The following is a 21270-nucleotide window of genomic DNA, read 5'->3' on the forward strand; positions in this document are numbered from 1 at the left end:
TTTCCAAAATTAAGGGCATTTTTGGAAATTAAAAAAATATGTTGGGTGCAGGTTAAAAATGATCGGGTGTAGGGAGCATTTGCCATTCTAGCTGAATGACACTTATTACATGGCAATTTTTTCCTCCACATTCGTAGTTTCTGCTGCACCTCAATACTTTTAGTGAAAAGTTAGATTTACTCCTATCGAAATTAAAAATTAAGTATAAGTTTTTATACCCTCTGTAGGGATATCGTATACTGAAGCGTGATAATTTAAACAAAAGATTATGAGAAATTAAAGTAATAAGAAAAAATGAGAATGATACCAGAAAATTTTAGGTGGAAAACTCCTTTGAATAGAGATAAAAAACCACCGACCAGAGAGCCAAAACTTCCACTATAATGGTAAGCACCAAAACAAATTCTCTCTATATGGGTTAAACACTTACACCCAAGAGAAGAAATAGAAAGTATAGGAAAAGAGAGAGGAAGTGTGTGTGTTGTTGTTTGTTGTGTGTTACATTGCTTGAAGGAAGCCACTATATATAGTGGTTATAGGAGACAAGAATAATAAAATCAATTAATGGTAAGTAACCTCCCTTTGATGACAATTAATTGTAGTAAGAAACCTCCATTTGATTACAATTAATTGTGGCAAGTAACCTCCAAATTATGTCAAGAAAATGGAAAGGTGAGTCATAACCCACAAATCTCCACCTTGTTGATCTCAATTCCTAAAATTATCTTGGCAGGACCTAAGTCCTTCATGTCAAATTCACTACTAAGCTGGGTCTTTAACTTGTTAACTAAAGATTTATCTCTTGCGGCAATCAACATGTCATCAACATATAACAACAAGTATATAAATGACCCATCGGATGTTTTTTGAAAATAGACACAATTATCATAACTACTTCTGGAACCAACCATGAAAGAATCAAACCTCTTATATCATTGTCTTGGTGATTGCTTCAAGCTGTAGAGAGATTTCTTCAAACGATATACATGGTTCTCCTTTCCAGGAACAACGAACCCCTCAGGTTGCTGGATGTAAATCTCTTCCTCAAGATTACCATGAAGAAAAGCAGTTTTCACATCTAACTGTTCCATCTCCAAATCATACAAGGCAACTAAAGCAAGTAATATATGTATTGAAGTATGACGAACAACAGGAGAAAATACTTCATTAAAGTCAATACCTTTCTCTTGATCAAAACCTCTTACAAAAAATCTTGCTTTATTCTTTGTACTCTCAACACCAAGGATCCCTTCTTTTCTCTTAAAGATCCACTTGTAACTAATGACTCATTTTCCTTCTGGTAACTTCACCAATTCCCATGTTTCGTTTTTGAGAAGACTCTCAACTTCTTCTTGCATAGCAGCAATCCACTTTGTTGAGTCGTCATTGGAGATAACTTCAGAGTATTTCTTGGGTTCATCTTCTTCACCCATCTCTTGTCCAATGGTTAAAGCATAAGCAATGTTGGTAGATTCTGCAATTAATCTTTGAGTCGGTTTTCTTGGTCTCTGTTGTGGAAGTTCTTGAGCCATAGACCACGACTCTGGTAACCCTCGTCGTTGAGGTAGACATTGCTCATATGGAGTCACATGTTCATTTGTACCATCAATAGCAGTGGCTTGATCATCTTGAGTGCTAGAGGAATTCGGAACGTTTTCCTCATGAACGGGTGTTTTAATCTCAAACTCCACCTTCTCTCGAGCATCTTCCTGGTCACCTGTATCAATTGAGGAAATGACAATATCTTTTACAGAAGAGAGCATAGCATTTTCATTAAAGGTCACATTCCGACTGTGAATTACTTTGTGAGATTCTGGGTCATATAAACGATAGCCTTTAACCCCTAAGCCATAACCCAAGAAAATGCACTTCTTAGCACGAGATTCTAATTTTCCCTCGTTTACATGAGAATAAGCAGGACAACCAAATATTTTAAGATTAGAATAATCAACAGGGTTACCTGACCAAACTTCTACTAGAATGTTGCAATCAATTGATCTGTTAGGAGAGCGATTTATCAGATAACATGTCGTTGAAGCCGCTTCAGCCCAAAAAGATTTGCTCAAACCAGAATGGGAGAGCATGCAATGAACTCTCTCCAGGATAGTTCTATTCATTCTTTCTGCAACCTCGTTCTGTTGTGGAGTCCTTGGGATAGTGAGGTGTTTGGAAATGCCTTCCTTATTGCAGAAATCATTGAATTCATTCGAACAGAACTCAAGGCCATTGTTTGTCCTTAGCCTCTTTATCTTCTTGCCAGTTTGATTCTCAATCAATAATTTCCACTCTTTAAAAGTGGAAAATGCTTCATTCTTATGTTTGAGAAAATACACCCACAATTTTCGTGAGAAATCATCAATAATTGTCATCATATAATGATATTTACCTTTGGAGGGAACTTTTGACGGACCCCAAAGATTCGAATGAATATAATCCAAAGTACCTTTGGTTCTGTGTATGGCTTTAGAAAAACTAACCTTTTTTTGCTTACCAAAAATGCAATGTTCGCAGAAATCAACCTTTCTAGTATAGTGGTTACCAAGGTGACCCTTCTTCTTGAGGATTAGAATTCCCTTCTCACTCATGTGGCCTAATCTCATATGCCACAACTTGGTGTTATCTTTGTTGGGTGAGGCAACAACTGCAGAACCTGTAACTGTTGAACCCTGCAGCACATACAAACTATCACATCGAATTGCCTTTAGTAACACAAAAGCTCCTTTAGACACTTTTAAAACTCCACCTTCAGTTGAGTATCTACACCCATGAGATTCAAGAGTGCCTAAGGAAATGAGATTCCGTTTCAACTCAGGGACATATCTGACACCTGTGAAAGTTCTAACAATTCCATCACGTGTCTTGATTTTGATTGTTCCTTCACCAATAACTTTGCATTGAACATCGTTTCCCATCAAAACAAGACCATTATAAACTGGTTCATATGTGGTAAACCAATCTCTATTGTGAGACATGTGAAAAGTACAACCAGAATCAAGAATCCATTCAATTTTAGACCTTTGTTCAGTGTTGGAAGCTACAAAACAATCCCCATCAGATTCAGTTTCAACAATACTAGCTTCGGCAAATTTTTCTGGTTGCTTACCATTTCCCTTATCTTCTCTATCTTGCTTATTTTTCAATTTATAACATTAAGAGATCTCGTGTCCCTTTTTCTTGCAATAACGACAATATTTGGAGTTCTTGCCTCTAGATTTTGACCTAGATTTATATTTACTGTTCCTACCTTTCTCTTGGTTTCTCCTTCTAACTACTAATCCTTCACCAGAACTTTCAGAATGAATTTGAGTATCAAATTTTTCTTTGGCTAGTAAATTAGTCTTGACATCATCAAAGCTTAAGGTAAGATAATTACCGTATAACATAATTTCTTTGAATTGTCGACGCGAGGGTGGTAGAGAAACAATAAGTAGAACGACTTTATCCTCATCATCAATTTTAACATCCAAATTTTCCAAATCAATTATGATGGAATTAAATTCATCAAGGTGAGATTGGATGGGAGTACCTTCGGACATTCGGAGTGTAAAGAGTCTCTCCTTTAATCGGAGCTTGTTTACAAGACTTTTTGTCATGTATAGACACTCCAATTTACTCCATATGCCTTTTGTAGTTTTCTCGTTGATGACCTCACGCAACACCTCACGGGACAAGCATAATTGGATTGCAGACAATGCCTTTTCATCCATCTCATCCCACTGCTCCTCCGTCATAGTGGCTGGCCTCGTCATTTTACCTGCCAGAACTTTCTTTAAACCATTCTGGGTGAGAACAGCTAGCATCTAGACTCGCTAGATAGTAAAGCTGATTTTACCATCAAATTTCTCAATATCGAATTTCGACATTGTTGAACAACAGATCCTGGTTGAATTATCGAAAAAGCTCTTATACCAATTTGTAGGGATATCGTGTACGGAAGCGTGACAATTTCAACCAAAGATTATGAGAAATTAAAGTAACAAGGAAAAATGAGAATGATACCAGAATTTTTTAGGTGGAAAACCCCTTTGAATAGAGGTAAAAAAACCACCGGCGAGAGAGCCAAAACTTCCACTATAATGGTACTGGGAGTACAATGAATTCCTCTCAGGCTAATAGATAAATAGCCCCAAAACAAAATCTCTCTATATGGGTTAAACACTTACACCCAAGAGAAGAAATATAGAGTATAGGAAAAGAGAGAGGAAGCGTGTGTGTTGTTGTTTGTTACATTGCTTGAAGAAAGCCACTATATATAGTGGTTCTAGGAGACAAGAATAATAAAATCAATTAATGGTAAGTAACCTCCCTTTGATGACAATTAATTGTAGTAAGAAACCTCCATTTGATTACAATTAATTGTGGCAAGTAACCTCCTAATTATGTCAAGAAAACAGAAAGGTGAGTCATAACCCATACCCTCCATCATCTAGTATTATGAATTTTACAATTTGGGAATTGTAAAATTAGGAAGTCATTTCTCGAATTATAGAATTTAAAATACAGGGTTGGTTTCCAAATTTTACAATTCGAAAACCATATTCTAGATTCAGATTCTATAATTCGAAAGTCATTTCTAAGTCTAGAAAATGACTTTTGAATTGTAAAATTCGAAATACAAATTTGAAAGGGTATTTTTTGGAATTTTAATAATCATGGAGGTGCAAGAAGAAATTGCCTTATTGGATACATATTCTTAGTCTTTATTTTTTAAAAATTTTGTAATCCAATTATACTGTCTATCTTTAGGTGTTTCTTTTATTGCCTACTTCCTTGAATAATTTAAATTACAGTTGTCATAATTTTTGGATAATCTTTGTGTCCTGCTCTAATCTCTTGAGTTTAACTTTCTTAATTTTGAGTTTTTCTTGATTTTGAATTTTCTTGGTCTGTGGAGATGAAAATTATCTTTTAGTGTGTGTTTGCTTTTGGGGGTGATGGAGGTTGAGGTTGAGGGTGAATGTGTGTCACCCTTGTTTGCTTCTATGAGAGAGGGAGGTTGAGGGTGAGAATGAATGGAAAGTTTAGGGTATTTTGGATCCTCTCATAATTGAAGAGAAATGAGATGAAAAGACCATGGTGCCCTTACTTTCTCATACAATAATATTAATAATGGAAATTATTATTAATAATAATTTTGTGTATATATATATATATATATATATATAACATAACATAATTTAAAGAATCATAAATAATATTAAAATTATCTAAATAAATTAACTTAAGTAACAAAATTAATTTAAATTAATAAAATGAAAAATAATAAAATTATACTTACATTTAAAATTATATTTAATTATTTCTTTGAATTTTACATTTTTTTCTTTTATTTATAAATAAAACTTTAAATTATTTTAATTAACTAAAATATGCACAAAATTAATAATTATTTATTCTTTTTTTATATATAAGGGTAAATTTGTAATCTTATAATTTACACTATTCAAAATAATTTAAAATACTCTTAGAACCATCACATCACTCACGTATCTAATAAACTTTCTTCACACATTCACTCTAACATACCATAATCTAAACACACTAACTTTTTTCACACTTTCTTCTCACACTCTCACTCTCCCACACCCTCAACTTTTCACTCCCCAATCCAAACAAAACCTTAGTTATAATCTTAGGAAAATGCTGACTAAACTTGTTAGGTAGCATATTGGAAAAGAAAAAGAACAAGCTAAAGATGATCACTTTTTAGAGAACCAACAAGTAGAAGTTCAATCTTTATAGTTGACATTTCTTTGGTCTTTGAGACTCTCTTTTTTTTTCATAAAAGCTTTCATGTTAGGCATCAATATGCAACTTGACATTGTAGCTAGGCTGACACCTCAGGTACCAACAATCATCTACCATCACATGAAAAAAAGTATTATTAAAAAATAAAAGAAAGAAAGAAAATACAATAAAAAAATATGAAAGACTACACCAAAACCTATATGTTAACAAAAGCGATACATATGTAGATGTACTGGACATGAGTGCTCGGGACCTCGGTCTAAGCACTTTGGTAGGGTCAACTCGATTTTTTGGCCAACATGGGCCCAAAAGGTGGGCCATGAAATCGGTCCAAGCACTGGTAAGACAACTAAAAAAGATAGTTAAAATAGAAGGAATTTTTTTGTTTATTTATAACACATGCAAATTAAATGTAAAATAAAAGTTGTTAAGAATAATGTTGTTAGCACCCGAAAATAATGGTGCACATGTAAACATAATATTTTCCTGTTGTTAGCACCCGAAGATAAGAGGTGCACGTGAACATGTGGTTTTTTTGTTATGATTATATGCTTTCTGTTGAGATTATCTTCTCATTAGTAGAAGTTGTTGAAGGAAAATCTATAAAAGGGGCTTGAGACCCCTCGTAAAGGTACGTTGTTTCTGAATACCTAAGACTGAAACTGATTACTTATTTTGTATGTTCTCATTGACTTGATCTTCGAAGTGTGATCAACAAGTAGAGCCCCCTCTGTCCCAGTGGAGCGTTGTTCCAGTGCACCAAGAGGAGACAGACCAGAAGAGGAACTCTCCATACAATCCAATCGAGGTCAACCGACAAGAACAATAGACTATACCTATTCATAAATAATTCTAAGAACATACTAGATGGAACCCTATTATATCAATGAAATGATTCTATAGGAATAAATCCTAAATTAGCCAACTTATCAACACATGCATTCCCTTCACGAAAAATATGAGTAACCCTAAACCTGATTTTCTCATGGTAATTAAGACAAGTATTCCATCGATTATGAAACATCCACAGAACATTAGTTCTATCAGTAAACACAACACAAACCAAGACAAAATCACATTCATGCCAAACATTAGTAAGCCCCATCTTTTGAGCTTCCTCCATAGCATGTATAACTCCTAAAACTCAACAACCATAACAGTCTGAACTTCAAGAAACACAGAGAAAGCACCAATAAACTCCATCATACTCCCACAAAAAATACCTCCACAAGTAGCAAGACCAGGATATCCCCTAGCAACCCCATCAATGTTAATTTTAACCCAGCTGGTGAAGGGAATTCCCATCTAACAGGAAGAGGATGAAGAACTTTACCAATACGAGTATTAATACAAAAAAAACTTAATCACATTGAAATCCAACATATCATTCTTCATTGAAGCTTTAGCCGAACTACCCATTAGACAAGTTAAATCTTTAATTACCGAAATAGCCCTAGAAACCTCAATCTTATCCTGAAATCTAGCATAATTCCTCATACGCCATATCATCCAAATAGAAAAAGGTATCACATCAAGCTTAATCAATTTAACCAAAGGACTATCATCAATCTTAATAAAAGAAAGAATATCATCCTTATTAGAGAAATGAAAAGTAAGAAAAAATTGTCGAACCCAACTCCAAATATGCAAAGCATTAGAACATTCAAAAAATAAATGTTGAATAAATTCCTTGTGCTTTTTGCAAAGTGTACACATAAAACATATATGCAAACATTTATTCTGAATATGTTGATCTGTAGGAAGCCGCTAATGAAAAACTTTTCAGAGTACTAGAGTTTTGGAAGGTGAAATAGATGAAGACCAATTGAATTTACCCCAACCACATGAACTCTTGGTTCCAAGAAAAAATTCCTAGCCGATTTAAGAGTGAAACGAAAAGACTCATCTAGAATCCATTAGGAATATCATGTTCCTCCCTAACCATGATATAATTAAAAAAATGAGGCCTCTGCTGTAAAGACAAGGGAATATTCCAATCCCAACCTATCCAAAACTGAGAGACTGTATTCAGAATGCTATGACCATCAGATAATGCTACAATAATTGCTAAAGAAGTAGTAGAGCACCATTTATCATTCCAGATATTAATAAAAGTACCTGTACCGCCCTGGTAGTCGGAAGTGATGATGTGGCACCAAGCTACAGTGTAGGCGTGTTGACAAGGCGCCAGATCCGCAGAAGGGAAGGAAGTCGGGGGGCTCGAGTAGTCGCCAATTATTAAGTTGGCGTGCTCCGATCTCCAGCCTACCAGGCGATCGCCCAGTTGAAGATGAAGTCGCCAGATTGTAAACTCAGGTGACTAAGTGATTGGAGATCGCCGGAACAAGCACATCGCCGAAGATGAACGTGGTGCAGATTATGAAGGCGGCCGGCGAGACCACAGGGAAGGTGTACGAGAGCACCCTAACTCGCCTGTTCCAGTAAAGATCGCGCTCCCAAGTTAGCTATGCACTGGGCAGCACCATGCATAAATAACTTAGCCAAAAAGAGAGTCAGAAGCAGCGCCCAAGTCAAGAAGGCTCCAGATGGTCGCACGTGTACGGCTGGATGCGAGCCACGTGTCCAGGTCTGTAACTGCCAGGAGAGAGAAAGTGACCAGGTATATAAGAGTTCTCAACGAACTTTCTGAGGTACGCACGTTCAGATTACACTCTTTACGCTTGCGAGTTCTAGAGCTTACTGTGAGAGAGAACATTGCACGGTTCCTCGAGATTTCTTGAGTGATTTTGCTCTTAGTATTTGGTGGTTCAGTCACTGACTTGGGCGTTGGAGTGCGATCGGTCGCAGCGGCGCCGCTCTATTCTTTTGCAGGTTCTTGAGGTGGATCTCGAAGAAGAACGGAGGTTTGAAGCGGTGCACACGTCGATCCTTTGACGAGGCAGTTTCCAGCGTTCTGGTCAACAGGCAGGATCATCAGGCGCCCACCGTGGGGCCCTGTAAAACTTGCTCCCATCCACAGCGTGAGTTCTTGGAGGTTTTCGAAGTTTTCTGCGTGGTTGTGTGCTGGTGCAACCATCGCTCGCTGTTTGCTTGAGATTTGTTCGGTGAATTCGCGTTTTATACCGCTCGTTTGGGTTTTTGATCGGTGAAGTGAGGTTTTCCTGCTGTTTACGCGTGATTTGTTTGGTGGAGTTGAGTTCTTTCGCTCGTTTGGTTATCTGTGGGAGAAGCGGTGGTTTCTGGTGGAGTTGCAGGTTTCTTTGAAGCTGAAGTAAGTGTTGTTCGCTGCATTCTGTGATTCGCTAAGTTTCATGAGAAAAATGAGAAGCAATCGTTCAAGTCCGGTTGCGCCCGTCGCTGCTGAAGGCGCCGCCGCCATGACCATGGCGCAGATGGCAGAGATGATGCGTTCGTTGCAGGCAACTGTGGAAGCCTCGCGCATAGAACAGGCGAGAATGCATGAGGACCTGGTCGCCTCTCGCGCCAGGAATGATGAGCTTAGCAAGATGACTGAGGAGCTGCGTCTAGCCCTTCAGGAGCAGCAAGGGCGTTCTACTGCTGAAGAGGTTGCGCCGTCGTCGCCACCTCGTGTTTTTCCTATGCCTTTTGTTCAGGCGATTACTGACACGCCCATTCCTACGAGTGTGGTCCCTGTTAAGGCTGTTTTCACCGGCGTGGAGGATCCTGAAGCTCATCTCACCACGTTCCATACACAGATGATGTTGTCGGGGGGATCAGACGCCGTGTATTGCAAGATGTTCGTGAGCACGCTCCAGGGAACGACGCTGGAATGGTTTGTGAGCTTGCCTAACGGTCACATAACCAGTTTTCAACAGTTCTCGAAGATTTTTGTCGAGCAGTACATTGTGAATAAGGCACCGCCCAGGGTGTCTTATGATTTGTTTGATATAAGGCAATATCAGGGAGAGTCCCTCAGGAACTACCTGAATCGCTTTGGGGCGCAGATGGTCAGATCGCCGGCCAAAGATGAAGAAATGCTGGTCTACGCATTCAAGAAGGGCGTGTTGCCGGGACCATTCTGCGAGGCGTTGATCAGGGCACACCCCGCCACGTTTGCTGAGGTTAGGCGACTTGCGGTGGCCCACATCGCCGACGAGAGCGAAGTCGCCGAGAAGAGAGGAAGCGTGGCTCCCGCTAGGCCACGTGCCCAGACCAGGATCCAGCCACAGAGAGTGCTGGAGACAGCGGCGACCAGAAGGGATCAGAGGACTCGCCATCCTTATGATCCAAGGAAGAACAAAGGCAGGGGCCAAGGACGCCAGCAACCAGCACGCCGGGAATACAATCGCCCGCCCAAGCACAAGTTTGTCATGGGATTGGCGGATCTGATCGCCATTCCCAATATATCCGCTAGGTTGAAGGCGCCAGAAAAGGTGGGCGACAGGGTGCTGGGACCAAAGCCAGACGCCTGGTGTGAGTTTCACCAGGGCTTTGGCCATACAGTGGACTCGTGCTTAGCATTGGGATACCAGCTCGACGATCTAGTAAAGAGCGGGTTCCTAAATGATTATTTGCTGGACAAAAGGACGAGGGGTGCATCGAGCTCCTAGCCAGCAGGTGCTGAAGCTCAGCAGCACGAGATGCCTACGCACGGAGAAATCCATACCATTGTAGGGGGTTTCTCAGGAGGTGGATGCACCGCATCACAGAGGAAGAGGTACACGAGGTCTGTGATGACGGTGGATATGTTTGAAGACCACTCGCCGGAAGTGGATATCACATTCACCAAGCAAGATCTCCGGGATGTTGTGCCTCATGACAACGATCCCATAGTAATTTCGCTGATAACAGCGGGAAGAAAGGTCCACAGGGTGCTGGTGGACCAAGGAAGCTCGACAGATGTGATGTTTTGGCCGACTTTCACGCAGCTAGAGCTGCCCCTTGACCAGCTGAGGCCCTGTGGAGGGTGTTTGTATGGGTTCGCGGGTGACCAGGTGGAGGTCAGGGGGTACATAGAATTGAGGACAACGTTTACAGATGTGGCGGGTTCAAGAACGGAGAAAATCAAATACCTCGTTGTAAACGCTCCTTCAGCATACAACATCCTGTTGGGAAGGCCCACGCTCAACAGGATAGGTGCCATACCATCGACCCGGCACATGAAGGTGAAGTTGCCGTCCATGGAGGGGGTGGTTATCACCATCAAATCCGATCAGAAGGAAGCAAAGAAGTGCTATGAGAATAGCCTGAAAAACAAGAGATCGGTGAGTTACGTAACAACCACCCCGCCTCCTGGTGTGAAGCCCAGATCGACGGTAACAGAAGAGACCGCCGGAAGGGACGTGGAGATGGTGGATGCTGAGCTAGGGGAGGGGAATGCCGGTCTGGAGGAGGAAGAGGCAAGGAATCGCCCTAAGGAAGCGAGAGAACTGGGAATCGCCAGGGCGGTGATCGCCAGAGAAACCAGACCAAAACCCGTCGAGCAGTGGCTCGAGAGAGAAATCGGGGGAAAGATCTTCAAGCTGGGAAGATCCCTGAAGGTTGAGCTCCAGGACCAGATCGCCAAGGTGATTGAGCGGCATCTGGACGCGTTTGCATGGTCCGCTTCGGACATGCCCGGGATCGACCCCGACTTCTTGTGCCATCATCTGGCGATGGATAACTTGGTGAGACCAGTGCGACAAAGAAGAAGAAAGTTCAACGAGGAGAGGAGGCAGGCGATCAGGGACGAAACACAGAAACTCCTCGCTGCAGGCCACATCAGGGAAGTCCAGTACCCTGAATGGCTGGTAAATGTCGTGCTGGTGAAGAAGAGTAACAGGAAATGGCGCATGTGCGTCGATTTCACCGACCTGAACAAAGCTTGCCCAAAGGATTCGTATCCTTTACCAAGCATAAACGCCCTGGTAGATAGTGTTGCAGGGTGTAAGTTGCTGAGCTTCCTGGATGCCTTCTCGGGGTATAATCAGATCAAGATGCATCCCATGGATGAAGAGAAGACAGCCTTCATGACGGAGAGATCGTGCTATTGCTATAAGGTGATGCCGTTTGGGCTGAAGAACGCGGGGGCCACGTACCAGAGGCTGATGGATCGAGTACTTGCACCAATGCTGGGAAGGAACGTGCAAGCGTACGTCGATGACATGGTCGTTACCTCGCCGGAAAAGAGCAAGCACGTTGCAGACTTGGAAGAATTGTTCACGACGATCGCCAAGTTCAGATTAAAGCTTAATCCAGAGAAATGCATTTTCGGTGTGGAGGCTGGAAAGTTTTTGGGTTTCCTCTTGACTGAAAGAGGCATAGAGGCCAACCCTGATAAGTGTGCCGCCATCTTGGCGATGAGGAGCCCAGCTACGGTGAAGGAAGTTCAATAGCTGACAGGTCGGATGGCAGCCCTGTCTCGCTTCGTGTCAGCTAGCGGAGAAAAGGGCCATCCCTATTTTCAGTGCCTGAGGCGCAATAATAAGTTTTTTTGGACGAAGGAGTGCGAGGAAGCCTTCGTCAAGCTGAAGGAGTATCTGGCGAGCCCGCCGGTTTTGTGCAAACCGCTGGTGGGAACCCCTCTCAGGTTGTATTTTGCTGTAACTGAGAGGGCGGTGAGTGCGGTGCTCGCCCAGGATCAAGATCAGGCCCAAAAGCCTATTTATTTTGTGAGTAAGGTGTTGCAGGGCCCCGAGACGAGATATCAGGCCCTAGAAAAGGCTGCGCTGGCTGTGGTATTTTCGGCGAGGAGGTTGTGCCACTATTTCCACAGCTTCACCATTCTGGTCATGACTGACCTGCCCATCCAGAAGGTCTTGAAGAAGCCTGACGTCGCAGGAAGGATGGTGAAGTGGGCAGTAGAATTGTCAGAGTTTGATATTAAGTATGAGCCCCGAGGCCCGATCAAGGGGCAGATCTTTGCGGATTTCGTGGTCGAGCTCTCGTCTGAGGCGACACGAGTTGAAGGGGACGATTTCCGTTGGGTACTCTCGGTGGATGGATCGTCGAACCAGCAGGGTAGCGGTGCTGGAGTCATTTTGGAAGGACCCAACGGCGTGCTGATCGAACAATCTTTGAGATTTGCTTTCAAAGCCAGTAATAATCAAGCAGAATATGAGGCGTTGATCGCCGGGATTTTGCTGGCCAAAGAGATGGGAGCCAGGGTGTTAATGGCTAAGAGTGACTCGCTGCTAGTCACAGGGCAAGTAACAGGTGAGTTCCAGGCTAAAGACCCACAAATGGCGGCTTACTTGGAGTATGTGCAGGAATTGAAGAGTTCCTTTGCCTCCTTTGAAGTGGTGCATGTGCCCAGAGAGCAGAATGCCCGAGCTGACTTGCTAGCTAAGCTCGCCAGTTCAGGCAAGGGGGGTAGGCAGAGGACAGTAATTCAAGAAACTCTGAAGATGCCGAGAACATTTGTAGCAGATCACCTGGTCCTTCAGATAAGCAAGTCGACGGAGAAAGCAGCGAGAAGTCATAAGTCCCTGACGCAAGAAACTCTGAGATCGCCGAGAATTAGAGCATGTCGAGGAGAGAAGGTGAACATGACGCACGTGTGCGCTATCCATGACCCAGACACCTGGATAACACAGTACAAGCGATGCCTGGCAGATGGTCTTCTCCCACTGGATCCGACAGAGGCTAGGAAGGTAAAGAAAAATTCTAGCAAGTACACGTTGATTGATGGCGATCTGTACAGGTTTGGGTTCACTCACCCACTCCTGGAGTGTGTACATGGCGAGAAGTGCACGAGAATCATGGCAGAGTTCCACGAAGGTATATGCGGAAGCCACGTCGGGGGTCGAGCTCTGGCCGCGAGGACTCTCCGTGCAGGGTACTACTGGCCATCGATGAGAGAAGACTGCAAGAAGTATGCCCAATGTTGCAAACAATGCCAACAGCACGCCGATTGGCACAAGGCGCCTCCCGAGGAGTTGAAGTCGATCTACAGCCCTTGGCCGTTTCACACTTGGGGAATCGACATCCTGGGACCATTCCCGCTGGCGATCAGGCAGATGAAGTACTTGGTGGTGGCGATTGAGTATTTCACCAAATGGGTCGAAGCAGAGCCAGTGGCCCAGATCACCGCACACAAGATCGAAGGTTTCGTGTGGAAGAATATTGTGTGCCGGTTTGGAGTGCCCAAGCGCCTGGTGTCAGACAATGGGACTCAGTTTGCAAGCCACTTGTTGAAGAAGCTGTGCGAAGGGGTGGGAATTCAACAAGTGTTTGCATCTGTCGAGCACCCTCAGACGAATGGCCAGGTGGAGTCGGCTAATCGGGTGTTGCTGAGAGGTTTGAAGAGAAGGCTAGAGAAAGCCAAAGGAAGCTGGGCTGAGGAGGTACCCCGTATAGTCTGGGCGTACCACACCACAGAGCAGTCAGGCACCCATGAGACCCCGTTCAGCTTGGTCTATGAGTGTGATGCGATGATTCCAGTAGAGATCCAGGAGAGCTCGCCGAGATTCCAGAACTTTGTAGAGGAAGACTCGAATGAAGAGAGAAGGCTGAACCTGGATCTACTGGATGAGGTCAGGGAAGAGGCGAGATTGAAGGCTGAAGCGGTGAAGAGAAGGATTGAACGAAGATATAACTCGAAGGTGATGCCAAGACAGTTTAGAGAAGGCGACCTGGTGATGAGAAAAGCCCACCAGTACGAGATGGAGAATAAACTGTCGCCCAAGTGGACAGGGCCGTTCAGAATAACCGAGGCGCTCGGGAACGGCGCCTACCGCTTAGAGACATTGGAAGGAGGGGCGATTCCTCGCACTTGGAACGCCACGCACCTGAAGTTGTATTACAGTTAAGAAGCCTTGTAAGTAAAGACAAACACGAAGTTATATTACAATGTCTCTGTTAAAACAGTTTGAAGGGGGCACTCTTTTTTCCCTAAGGAGGGTTTTTAATGAGGCCACCCAATAAAGAGAAGTTTTCGAAGTACAAGTTGTTTTAGATTGCGTGCCTGTTGTTTTCAGAAAATTTTGAAGAAAGACCTTGTCACTTGTATGTGGCTTAAGGCAAGTTAAAGATATATTGCATGCCTTCTAAAAAGTTTTTAAGTCCTCATCGTCTTTCAGCGATCGGAGGCACCAGCTAAAAGACCTCAACGCCCTTGCGCGTCCTGAGGCGAGTTAAGGACCTCCTCGCCGCCGAGCGAGTGCAGGCGAGAAAGAGCGAAAAGTCCTCAGTGTTTCTGGGGGCGAGGAGATGTAACCCCTGGGGCAATATAGAGGCACCAGTGAAAAGTCCTCAGTGTTTCTGGGGGCGAGAAGATGTAACTCCCGGGGCAATGTAGAGGCAAGTAAAAGACCTTCTCGCCTATGAGCGAATTGAGGCAAGTAAAAGACCTTCTCGCCTATGAGCGAGTCCAGGCAAGATAAAATCCTTCTTGTCTCGAACGAGTTCAGGTACGGTGTTAAGGGTGGACGAAGTTTGGAAGGTGGCTAAGGTAGGTTCGAAGAGAACGCCTAGCCACCCGGCCTTTTGTTCTGAAGTTCAGGAAGGTAGAGAAGGATCCGAAAGGCGCCTCTACCCCCAGATAAAAGAGCAATGGCCAAGGCATGAAGCCAGAAAGAAACTGATATCGCCAAGAGTCTTTGGCGACCGGGAAAAGTTCAAGCAGTGGCGAGAAAGTTAAAAGACCCGTTTTGATGAAGCAGATCGGGTGAAGAAATGTTTTAAGCCGGTGGTTGAGTCGAAGTTCGTTGCTTGAAGAGTAATTTTGCGCTAAGGTTAATTGCCTTAAGATTACGAGTTGTTAAAGTGATTATTATTGCTTGAAGTTGAAATGGTCCGAAACAGTTAAGTACAAGATCGGGCCTACAAAATTACTAAGTTATTTCTCTGAAGTGGATTGCGCAAGAGAAATTAAAGCAGCCAAGGAAGTTACAAGAAGAAATACAAAGGCAGTTTCATTAAAGTAAATATCAGTTTGGGGTGCGTAAAAAGAAAAAGAAGAAAGTTCATTACAACTGCATACAAAGATAAAGCATTAAAGTGGTGGATGAGGGGAAATTGATTAGTCTTCGACGGGAACCACCTTCCCATCCACCACCTCATTGTTTAAGGACACCATGCTGAGATCCAGATCGGGGAACAAGCATGCACACTGTTCCCGTGCAGCAGCGAATCTAGCAGCCAGAATTTGGGCAGAACTCATATTAAGATCTTCAATCTGCTTCTGGAGTCCTTCAGTTTGTTCCGTCAGCCTTTTATTCTGCTGCTCCAGCTCCTCAACTTGCTTTTTGAGTTTTTCGTTGATCTCTTGAGCCTGGAGAAGGTCTTCAGCAACCTTCTTGGATTCCGCTTGCACTTGACCCAATTCAGCGGTGATCTTCCCCTTCTCTTTGTTGGCCTCGACAAGCTCAGCCATGGCGTCATCCCTCGCCTTCTCCACCTTACCAAGGAAGATCTCCCGATCAGCAGACCTCTGCTCCAGTTTTTTCACCTTGGCGGCGTCAGTTTTTATCAAAGCTTCCAAGTCAGCCACCTTAACGCGATAAGGCACAATCTTGCTCTCTAGTTCAATCTTTTCTTGAGCCAGTTGCTGCACCTTATGGCGGAGGTCGGTGGCCTCCTTGCGCTCCAACCGGAGCTCGGTGCTCATCGCATCTTCTACTCGGGAGTGCTCAATCTCCGCGAGTGTCAGATTGAAGGACAACTTCTCCACCGCAACCCTCATGGTGCTGTTCTCAGTTTTAAGGTTGAAGAGGTCGTCCTGGAGCTTCCTGGTGGAGCTCTCCACAGCTCTGGTTATGATGGCAGGGATGTCTTCTGCTATCGTCTTCAGCTTAGCAGATAAAGGCTCCCACATCCTCGTGACCTCGAGAGGGAGGTTTGCTGCTTGTAGAGGCGCTGGGTGGGCCTGTTGCTGGTTTTCGTCGCCACCTTCTTTAGTTGGCTCTTCAGTAGGCACTTCTGGGCGCGGTGGCGACGTCGGGGATTCGGTAATCAGGATTGGAGAAGTATGGGAACCTCATCCTCGATTGGAGCGATGTCTGCAGCTGAGGTATTTGAAGGAGGACCCCCTCCAGCTGATACATATGGTGTGGAGGCGCTCGGGGGGTCCTCCAAGAAATTGGTTTCGGCGGCCTCGACCGCAGGTGGTGCAGTTGCCAATGGAATGGCTTGGACAGGTGAGGCAGGAGCTGGTGGAGATGGCAAAGTTGGAGGTGGAGCGGGCGTGGATGGGGGTGTTGAGGTTGGAAGAGGGGGTGGGGCAGGTGGTGAAGAAGGTGCCACCCTCTTCCTCTTTGTAACGAGGCCATCTTCGGTGACCTCGTCATCTTCTTCCTCCTCCTCGTGGACTACCTGGGGAGTTTTCCTCTTGGGCCTTTTGAGGACAAGTTTTTTGCGCTGGGCGGCGGGTTGGGCATCAGAAGGTGCTGGGCCCTTGGGTGGCGATCGACACTGTGCGGCGGCGATCTCCACCACAGAGTTTGGCACTGTTTGAGAACCCGTCGCCAACCCGTGGAGTCGGGCGAGCGTCCTTAACTCAGCAAGCTTGCCCTGGCCCAACATGTTATCTGCATAGAGCAAAAATGCATGGATTAGTTCAGAGAGAAGATAAATGCATAAGGCAGTATACACAGCAAAACAGATGAAGGGTGCAGAAAAATAAAACCAAAGTCTTGCGCACAACGCACAAGACGCCCAGAAACAGTTAACAGAAGCAAGTATTAAAACAAGAGCTTGAATGTTCTAACCTATTCGAATTTCGAGTTGGTCCTCGAAGAATTCGAAGCAGATCAGGGTGGTGGTGAGGAAGGTGATGTTGGCATCCGCCACACTCTTCCAAAAGAAGCAGAGATCCCTGTCCAATGCACCCATGCTATCAGGACTTCTGGGTCTCCTGAAGCAGCTCTTGGACTCTTTGCTCCCTTTGTTTACCCAGTACAAGGGGAAGCCGTCGAGTAGGGAAGTGTCCTTGTCGTTGGGGCGCACTTGGACGAACTTTCCCTTCCAGTCTTTATAGGATTGCTGGAAGATGTAGAGGATTGATCTCCCAGCAATCCCATTCAAGCTTACCCACAGGCGGTCTCCTGGGTGCTTGGCTTCGAAGAGAAACAAAAATACATCTACAGATGCTGGCAACCCCAAATGGTCGCACATCACTTGGAAAGCTCGCACAAACGCCCAGCTGTTGGGGTGGAGCTGGGCGGCGGCAATGTTGAGCTCGGTGAGGAGCTCCCTCTCGAAACGTGTAAAGGGAAACTTTAGTTTCACCTTCTTGAATAGCGTTGTGTAGACGAAGCAGAAGGGCCCGTCATTGCTCGCCTTATCGTCGGCACAAACGGGCAGATCGGGGGGGCAAGGTAGCACTATCATCTTCTCATCGTGCTCCTTATGAAATGTTTGGTGAGGCTCATCCCCCTTAGTCAATCGCAAAACTGCCCCAGCAGTGTTCACGGAAGACGTTTCCTTCAACAGGGTCGAGTTGGCCCAGGGATAGAGTTTTTTGAAGTCTGGTGGGGGGACGGGGGCTCCTCCGGTGATAGGTGGAGTCGCCTGGGCCAGGTTGGGGCGGGAAGGTGCAGGCCTCTCAGCCTGGGAAGATGAAGCGCCACGTACTCGCGGTGGGTCGTGTGCTTGTGAAGAGGGGTTTCGTGATGAAGGAGGAGGATTCAGGGTGATCTTTGTGCGAGCCATTGTTGCAGCTGCAAAGGAAGAAGAAAAGGAAAAATGGTCAGGGGTCACAGAGGCTGACTCGATCATGGAAGAAAGGTGAAAAACGAACGAACGTAGGTTCGTTGCGACGGTTGACGGAGCCCTAAGTTACGTAGAAGGGGAAATGGAAAAAGCAACCCACAACGTATGCACCAGACAGTTACAGGATGATGCGAATCGGTTAAAATGCAGGAAAAACCAGCAGAAGAAGGAAAGGAGGTACCTTTTGATGATCAGGAAGACGATGAAGGATGCTGGTGATTCAGAGTGTTGAAGAACGTAGAGAGCTTTTTTGCAGAAGGAAGTCAGAGCGTTTGCGAATACGAAGAAAAGTGATGGAACAGTGGAGTGAAAAATGGGTTTAAGGGTTTTTCGAAATGGGTTTGGGAAGCACAAACGGTAACTGAAGGTAACCGTTGATGAAGCCACGTGTCGAGCGATGGGTGAGGGGTTTGGTGGAGCGTCAGAGAAGCAGAAAGTACAACCGCTTGGAATTCTGCGCCAGTGCCACGTAGACCGGTGCTGACGTGACTCTTTTAGTCTTTTCGCTGGACTAGTCTTTGCTTAAGACTAGGGGGCTTGTGTACCGCCCTGGTAGTCGGAAGTGATGACGTGGCACCAAGCTACAGTGTAGGCGTGTTGACAAGGCGCCAGATCCGCAGAAGGGAAGGAAGTCGGGGGGCTCGAGTAGTCGCCAGTTATTAAGTTGGCGTGCTCCGATCTCCAGCCTACCAGGCGATCGCCCAGTTGAAGATGAAGTCGCCAGATTGTAAACTCAGGCAACTAAGTGATTGGAGATCGCCGGAACAAGCACATCGCCGAAGATGAACGTGGTGCAGATTATGAAGGCGGCCGGCGAGACCACAGGGAAGGTGTACGAGAGCACCCTAACTCGCCTGTTCCAGTAAAGATCGCGCTCCCAAGTTAGCTATGCACTGGGCAGCACCATGCATAAATAACTTAGCCAAAAAGAGAGTCAGAAGCAGCGCCCAAGTCAAGAAGGCTCCAGATGGTCGCACGTGTACGGCTGGATGCGAGCCACGTGTCCAGGTCTGTAACTGCCAGGAGAGAGAAAGTGACCAGGTATATAAGAGTTCTCAACGAACTTTCTGAGGTACGCACGTTCAGATTACACTCTTTACGCTTGTGAGTTCTAGAGCTTACTGTGAGAGAGAACATTGCACGGTTCCTCGAGATTTCTTGAGTGATTTTGCTCTTAGTATTTGGTGGTTCAGTCACTGACTTGGGCGTTGGAGTGCGATCGGCCGCAGCGGCGCCGCTCTGTTCTTTTGCAAGTTCTTGAGGTGGATCTCGAAGAAGGACGGAGGTTTGAAGCGGTGCACACGTCGATCCTTTGACGAGGCAGTTTCCAGCGTTCTGGTCAACAGGCAGGATCAATACCTATAAGAATAGCCCAAGAAGGATAATCAAGTATAGTAGGATAAAATGCTTAATTCCAAGGCAAAGAAAACCATTCTAAACTCGTATTTTGGTTTAAGAACCCTGGCTTTCAAGAGAAAAGACCAAGGCTTGTTGGTATAAGCAAAGTTCCAAGAAAGCTTAAGAAGATATGCATTATTTTCATGACAAAGAGTAATAATCTTCCAACCTTCATTTTCAAGAGGAGAACAAATTGTATCCCAATTAACTGTAACTATGCCTTTATTTAGAATGTCATCAATCCAAATAAAATTTCGATACCACTGCTCAACTTGATTAAGAAGTGAAACAGACCATATATATATATATATATATATATATATTAAAGCTATAAGCTAGAAATCTAGTAATCACTGGCACGAAGGTGAAAAAGGAAGTGTTGGAAGAGGATTTGGAAGCAAGAAAGGTTTGGGAGCAAAAGAAGTTTGAAACAATGTGAGGGAAATGAATAAAAGTGAAGAATGTATATTCGAAAGAGGGAGATGAAGCGACAACAGTTCCTCACCATCGATGTGAGTTCCACGTGTACGCTCCACATTTAGTAAGGCGAAACGTCTTTTCATGGGACGCTTCAGTAACCGCGCCTCAGCTACCCCTTGAGGAAACTTCATGTCAACTGCCAACACTGGAAAGCCTATTCCCCTTGTCAATCTCGGCTCGAGCCTGGGGGGCTTGTACTGGCCGGACGTGCTCGGGTCCTCAGTCCAAGCACTTAAGTGTAGTAAGCTCGGTTAGATAAGTCATACCCAACTTGGCCTGGGGCAGGTATGGGCCTAGAGACGAGTTGTGAGGTCGGCCTAGACGTTTGGTAGTCTATACGAAGAAGATTCTTAAAGTAAAATTAACATAAGGAATAGATGAATTAATTAAAGCATATATCTTTTAAATGCAAATAAAAGTTATTAGGAATAATGTGGCATAACACTAAAAAATAAAGGTGCACGTTAATAGAATGTTTTACTATTGAGATTATATTCTAATTGCTTAAACAATATTCCGGTTGATGAAAGTTGTTGAAGGAATGTGTATAAAAGGGGTTTAAGTAAAGGTAAGTTATTCTAAACTCGATACTGATACAAAATTATAGTTTGAATGCTCTTAGTGACTTGATCTTCGAAGTGTGATCAACAAGTGGAGCCTCCTTCGTTCCAAAGCATCCCGAACTCGGTTCAACACAACTAAGCAAGTGCACTTCAGATAGGAGCTCAGTTCTGAATACGAACGAGGTTAGCCAATGAGAACATTATTTAAATTATTAGTTAAGTTATTATTTAAATCATCAGTTTAATTATAAATTTAGAATTGATTAATTAGTTACATTATTATTTAAATTATTAGTTAAGTTATTATTTAAATTATTAGTTAGGTTATTATTTACAATTATTAGTTATATTATTAATTACATAATTAGTTAGATTATTATTTAAATTATTAATTAAATACTGTTTTAATTATTAATTAAGTTATTAATTACATTATTAGTTAGTTTATTTTTGAATTATAGTTATATTA

The sequence above is a fragment of the Phaseolus vulgaris genome, chromosome 1 (genome assembly GCF_000499845.2).
Source record: "Phaseolus vulgaris cultivar G19833 chromosome 1, P. vulgaris v2.0, whole genome shotgun sequence".
NCBI lineage: Eukaryota > Viridiplantae > Streptophyta > Magnoliopsida > Fabales > Fabaceae > Phaseolus > Phaseolus vulgaris.